Below are 7240 nucleotides of genomic sequence, written 5' to 3'. Positions count from 1 at the left end.
GCCACCTTCCCAGCCCTAAACCTAATTATTTATATTCCAATTCTATTCATTGGAATAAATAATTATCAATTTATTTATCAAATTATCAATTAATTCTAGTAAGTTTCACTGTGTGAAATATAAAATCAGCAAATATAAAATAAAATATATATCTATGTATAATATAATAAAAAAACAGCACATGTTTTACATTGTTCTGTGGTGGTTAGGGTATTAAAGACAACTTTGTTTTAAAGTAATATTGCATTATCTCTACCACAGTATTTCGTAGAGCTAGACCTAAAGTTTTACCATTTGTGGATTTACAGTCTGGAGACAAGAGGAAACACTGTGATTAAAGCATTACTAATTTAAGGCCTAATATCGAGGAGAAACACATGGACTTCTCCTGGAGCTATGGAAATATTTGTTGATAGAAAGACAGTAGTGTAAGTTCCTTCCTGGTTGGAAGGTAGACAGACCATGACATTAGGTAATCATGCATGTGAACAATTTTTCACCTTCTTGGCTTTAGCTACTTTTGAAATGGTAGGTATCATAAACAATTATATTTTGATAAAATACCTTCTGGTCTGAACAGTTCTGTCTGAACTGTTCATCTCTCTATGATCCCTTGTAACTAAGGTTAGTTTTCTTCCAGTAAGACAAAGTATGATTTCAGGGTAAGATATTCTGCTTGGTCTGTTCCTACATGGAAGAAGGTTAAAGGGTCAGGTAGACATTTGTGCCAGTAAGACCTCATTTGAGAAATTTTAAGCTGGAGAAGTTTAGAAGTAGCTCTTAAGCAAGGTTTACTTTGGATCCATTAGCACAACAAAGCTAACTCAGTTGGACAAATAAGTACTTGAAAAAGCCATCACTTTTGGACCTAGCTATAAATGCTTCAAAGTATGATCAAATCTAAAATGAAAAAGACTTAAAATAGTCAGTGACAAAAAAATTGCAAATGTGAGCAATCGACGAAACAATATAATTTTTCCACTATATACACAATTTTAGGAGAAAATGATCAATAGTATTGTTAGGAACAATAAGGTTTCCTTGTTACAAATAGGCACGCAAAGATATAAGCCTATATGAAGATTGCATCATTAACTACTTAAATTTAGAGGATACTACATGCTTCAGCAGCACGTCTACACAAATTAAAACAATACAGAGATTAACATGGCACTTGCACAAGGATGAAATGAAAATTTGTATAGTATTCCATATTTTTCATTCTTCAGATGCAAGAAATGAAAAGCAGTTGTTAAAAAGTTGATTACATAATTACAAGAGTAACAATACATGTAAGTCCTAGAATTAAAGGTTAGTTTCATATCAGTGTATTAAATCTTCACCTCAGAAATGCCTTTACATAGCATAACCTTTACAAAACTTTTGAAATTAGTTAAATTCTCATTTTATCCCAAAGAAATATACTAGTATAAGGACCTAGAAAAAAAAAAGGAATCTTTAACTTTATATATGGAATGCAATCTTACAGGACACATTTATTAATGAACCTATGTATTACAAAACAATGTAGAATTCAAATTATATCTAGGAGAGAATGAAATAGATTATGGATATTATGCAAACACAGAATATAGAATATTTTAAAATATCCTTTTTCAGACAAGCACAAGAAATATCTTTAGTTTTTGTACTACTCATTTCAACAGATAAATTCAAATTATTTCTGATTTAAAAAAATCACAAACTGCAGAAATCATTATACATGTATACAAAAACAAACTCTTGAATATACTTTAACATCAAAATCAGACAATTCACTTGGAAGAATTCCCCAGAATTTTTACAGGAAGATATTGCTGTTATTTGGATTGTGAAAATATTTTCTATGGACACAAAGAATGGACTGGCACTTTCATGCAATTGTTTCGAACATATTTATAAGATGATTTCTTTGTTGATTTGTATGTCCCTCCCCCATGGCATAACCCCTGCTTTCACTGTATTTGATGTTGGTATAATTTGTGGCTGGGAAGGGAAAAAAAAACAAACCTTTAAATAGGGATACAAGTGGACCCATTGCAACGAGATGTACAAATAGTTATGTCAAAAAATGAACTTTACAAATTTGGTTGGGGTGGGAGGACAGGGAGAGGGGGGAGATGAGAAAGGATGGGAAGCGGAAACAAAGGAAGAGACAACAATGCTTGATAAGAAATGTTTTCATTTTCTTGCTCATGCAATTGTAACCCCTCTGTATGGCATTTTCACAATGAAAAACAAACAAACAAACAAAAGAATGGACTGGCATTTTGAAGTTTAAGAAACTTAATTGATACCTTAGCTATAGTAAATAATGCTGCAATAAATATATTTGTTCTGGTAGCTTTCGTATGGTCATGTTTGATGCCCCTCAGTAGATGAATGGATCAAGGAAATGTGGTATATATACACAATGGAATTCTATGCCTCCACCAGAAAGAATGACATTGCCCCATTTATTAGGAAATGGAAAGACTTTGAAACAATTATATTAAGTGAACTAAGCCAGGCCCAAGGAAACCTAGGTCCCATGGTTTCCCTTATTTGTAATAACTAGTATATGTCTGACAAAAGCAGAAACGGTCAGATAAGTTGATGTTAGGTGAAATGAACCCCAAGATAAAGATTCAAATCTTTTTTTTCCTTGCGATTGTTTCTATTATATTTTTAAGATGATTTCTTTGTTGTTTTGTATTTCCCTCCCACGGTATAACCCCTGTTTTCACTGTATTTGATGTTGGTATGATTTGTGGTGGAGAAGGAAAAAAAACAAACCGTTTAAGTAGAGATACAGGTGGATCCATTGCAACAATGAGATGTACAAGACGTCATGTCGAAAAACGAACTTTACACCTTTGGCTTGGGGGTGGTAGTGGGAGGGCAGGAGGAGAGTGTGAGGGGGAGATGGGAAGGGATGGGAATGGAAAACAAAGGAGGAGGCAACAATGCTTCATAAGAAATATACTCATTACCTTGTCCATGTAATTGTAACTCTCCTGTATGGTATTTTCTTAATAAAAAAAAAACTCCAAAAAAAAAAAAAAGAGAAAAAGAAAAACAAAGAGGGAAAAAAAGAAACTTAACCGAACCATTAAACTTAAGAGAACAATATGTACAGCCTTCCACAACTTCAAAGAGGTAGTGATACATACTTATCCTTTTGGAAATATCAAATGCAGTTTCTTCCAAGTTGTTCTTCAGACCTGGTTTGATAAAATGGTGCAACAGAAGGAGATCCAACATATCTTTCCAATCTCTATTCCCAGCAGCAAGGTGCAAGGTGTTCAAAAGGCCTTTAGTTTTGGCATTGGTATCTGCATCATGATGAAGAAAATGGCCACACTAGTATTATTCCATGTATAATCACTGTGCAACGGTGTCCACCCATCTACAGTTATTGCATGAATATCTGCTGCTTGAGCCACCAACTCACAGACGATGTCTAAGTGTCCACTGTAGGCTTCCCGATGAAGGGATATATACTCATCCTCGTCCCTAGTATTCACATGAGTGGCCTTTTTGGAAAGTAGTCACTGCACTGTAGTAAGCCAATTATTTTCAGCAGCCCAAAGAAGAAATTTGCTTGGATCCTACTCCATTTTTTTCTTGCAATTTATACCATTCATCATTTTTTCATTTTTTTCTTCATCTTAATCAGAATTGCCTAAGCAGAAACTTTCAGTGACAGTGGAAATGAGGTGTCCATGTATTTCGCCAATAGTTCACGTTGGTTGAACTGGTCAGAAAAATCCGGTGAATTTTCTACATCTGTTTTTTTCACCATGATTTATTTTCTCGTTTTCCATTTTCATTATTTTAAATTATTCTAACTGGAAAGTAGAGAATTGATGGAGAGCAGATGAAAGACGTTCCTCCGTATTCAAAGGTACCAAATGAAAAGGAGAACCAGTAGTGTCTTCGTGTGCAGCTTCTTTTAGGAATGAGAAAATATGAAATAATGCTTTCTATATAAAATATTTGGGAAATGACAGAGCAGAAAGTGAAATGATGCAACCAAAATATAAAAGCAAAATTAGGATAATTATGGAGCAGTTTTATTATCTATGAGAACCATGAAAGAGAGGAAGAGAGAGACTGCAATGTGCAATGACCTAGCTAGCCACAAAATCCATGCCTCTGATTAATTTATAGAGCAAATAGAGTTTTATTTTTTAAAAAAGATGGAAATAGAATTATGTATTTACTTGAAATTAGTAAATACATTTTAGTAGTCTACATAAAGAGACGTAGCTCTGACCAAATTACAGACAAGAATGTAAATCTTTGATAATTCTAGGAGCAGATCTGACTGAAAACGGTTAAATCACACTTTTTCTGTACAATAAAGAAATAGGTCCAGGCTAGAAAAGCAGCTAGAGAAGGCAGGCCGATTATATCTATGACAAAACTTTGTGGAAAATGGCATCGAGGATTACTTACTGGTGATTTACTTGCACTGTAAGCACGATTCTGAACTATTGCTTGCTGATTCTGAACTAGTGTGTTGATCATTATATTCTCCAAGAAGAAAAAGTGAGATTTAATTGATAGCAAAGGATTACTAATACATTTTGACTTCTCATTAAGCACCTTCAGTCATAAAAATCACATGAAGAGAATAGATAGGACTACTTTTTTAGATGAAAACTAGTGTTTTTTTTTAAAAAAACAAGGAATTTAAGTAGTCATGTAAAGGACTGCTATTTTACTTCTGCATTATACTTTTTTTCTAATATTGGGTAACAATAAATAATTGACCTATTAGAAAACTCTTAAAGCTCATATGTTCAATAGTGTATTCTCTTGTACTATATCATAGTATTTTTCTGTATGGTCTTAAGAAATTTAAATTACTAACTTGAATTTCTGACAGGACAGTGTCATCACTGTACATCTTGGTTCCATACTCAGTTTTAAATTTCTATGTAAGTATGTGCATTAGATGAATATAGAGGAAAAAGTAGAAGCCACACTGGTGGCTCATGTCATTAATCCTAGGTAATTAGAAAAATGAAATCTGAGGATTGTGGTTTGAAACCAGACCAAGTCAAAAAATTCCCATTAAATTCTGATTTGAAAGTAGCCAGCAAAAGCTAGAAATGGAGCTGTGGCAACAGCAGTCAAATGCTAGGCTTGAGAACACTAAAAAAAACTAAATTCTGAGACAGAGCCAGGCCCTCAAGATCCTATTACCACCAAAGAAATGAATGCATTACTTATTTATTTAATTAATTAAAAATAAATTAAGTGGTCACATGGGGAAGGCAGGTAAAATGAAACACCCTTTGTGACTGAATTGTGTATCATTTTTTAATAAGGCAAATTATCATTTGTACTAATCACGAATATTTTATTTGAACTTTTTTGTACAATAAACCCTGAATTTAGCATGCATGTATATGTATGTACATGTGCGCATGTGTGTATGTGTATATGTGTGTGTGTGCTTTTGCAATGTTGCTTGCCAATGTGGACAGGGTGAGGCTGAAAAGAGCTAACTGTGTTGCAATATTTTTATTTATCAGTGTTCTGTCATGTCTTTTCAGTGGAATCACCCTTTTGTATATTTTACTTGTCAAATAATAACATCATCATAATTAATGCATTTACTCAAGTTAGATAAAAGGGACTGCTTTCAGCTCTTATTACATGTTAGGTGAGAAGATACAGACATAATTAGGTAGTAAGTTATTGCTGTAAGATGACTGTCAGTACAAAATATGTATTTGACCTCTTAAATTGGATATACTTTTAAAATATTCTCATGGAGTGAGTTTGACCGACCAGACCAAACAGGTATTACTCTCTGGTTATTCCCATGAAACACAAGGTGGATTAATTCTGTATTTCTGTGAAAATATATTTCTTTGTAAGATCATATCTATTCTAAGAGATAAAACCATATTTATTACGTTTGCATATCCCACCATATTGACTGAAAAACTTTATTGTGGATATGCTTCTTAGATATTATTTTCAAAAACAAACAAACAAACAAAAAGCATGTGTCATTTCCAGATAGTGGATGTATTTGAAGTTGTTTTGTACATGTAAACGTATTTTCACTAAAGGCTCTTTTATGGGAGTAACTATGGCAACTTTAACAAATACGATTTTTTGAATATCTTTTCCAATATAAATAACATCCCAGAGGAAGACTTGAAATTTCTGAAAAGACTTTGAATATTTTATTATTATTTCAGTTCATTGACTATAGATCTAAAGACATTTCTGAAATAAATATTGTTAAGATCTGAAAGTGTAAGTGGGTATATAGGCTTTCTTATGCATCATTTAATGAAAACCCAGTTTTTATGAAAGTAAATGAAATAGGATTAAAGAATGTAAGTGAATTTGGTAAGCTAATTATTAGTATAACTTTGTTTTATATTAACACAGTCCTTTTAATGTAGATGATGCAGTTAAATTGTTTCCTTTGTTTCTCTGTACTTGTTATTTTTAGAATCTTTGTAGTTATAGGGGTGAATTTGTAGTATAAATGAAGTTCTTTAAAAAAGATTAGGATTAATCTTGTGTTTTGTGTTCTACTCCCAAGAAAATGAGTTATTTTCAAGTGTTAATAGTTTATAATTGAATCATAAGAAATTTTGAGAAAATGCAGTAGTATTGATGTCTTTTTAAACCAATTGTATTCACAAGTTGTAGAGTCTTTAATTCATGCTTAGGTCTTGGTGTCTATGATTTTTAACCTGTCCTTCCTAATATTAATGATAGATCACACTGCATTTTTGGTATATGAAAAGTAAAATATTTAGCTGGGGTCAAAGGTGATTTTTCTTTAAGTCTTATTTTAATAGCATTTTAAAGTAGCACATTTCTCTCAAAATGTTGGGTATAAATACAAATCAAAATATTTCTCATGGTAAACAACTTAGGTGAACTACGATGTGGAAATGATTGGTCCATAAGACCTGCAGTCTGTTTCCATGAGGAATTGGGGAGGTCATTCTTTCCATAACACTGTGTTAAACAGAGATGGGGTACCCAGGCAGCGCAGTGTTGAGTGAAGGGATAGAATATGATTTCTACTATTTTGAGCTAGAAATCAAGAACGTTATAGTTTAGCAGTTCCTTTCATCAGGGAAGTATAAATTGATTATGAACTTGGAGTTTTCATATTACAGTTACCTATTTTCTAACAAAGATAAAGTGAAATATTATTAGAGTGTACACAATAATTCTGGGAAATTTTCCTAGAATTAGTCTACTAAGTGCTGGT

The 7240-nt window shown here is 32.6% G+C and overlaps 1 pseudogene; it reads left to right on the top strand.

Moving 5' to 3' along the window:
* Positions 1-1119: 1119 nt before the first annotated feature.
* LOC122115597 lies at positions 1120-1219 on the top strand (annotated as a pseudogene).
* Positions 1220-7240: the final 6021 nt, after the last annotated feature.

The sequence above is a fragment of the Dipodomys spectabilis genome, unplaced genomic scaffold, assembly GCF_019054845.1.
Source record: "Dipodomys spectabilis isolate Male_0828 unplaced genomic scaffold, ASM1905484v1 ptg000121l, whole genome shotgun sequence".
In the NCBI taxonomy this organism is placed as follows: domain Eukaryota; kingdom Metazoa; phylum Chordata; class Mammalia; order Rodentia; family Heteromyidae; genus Dipodomys; species Dipodomys spectabilis.
Note: the sequence above shows the minus strand (reverse complement) of the source record. Positions and strands in the feature narration are given on the sequence as shown.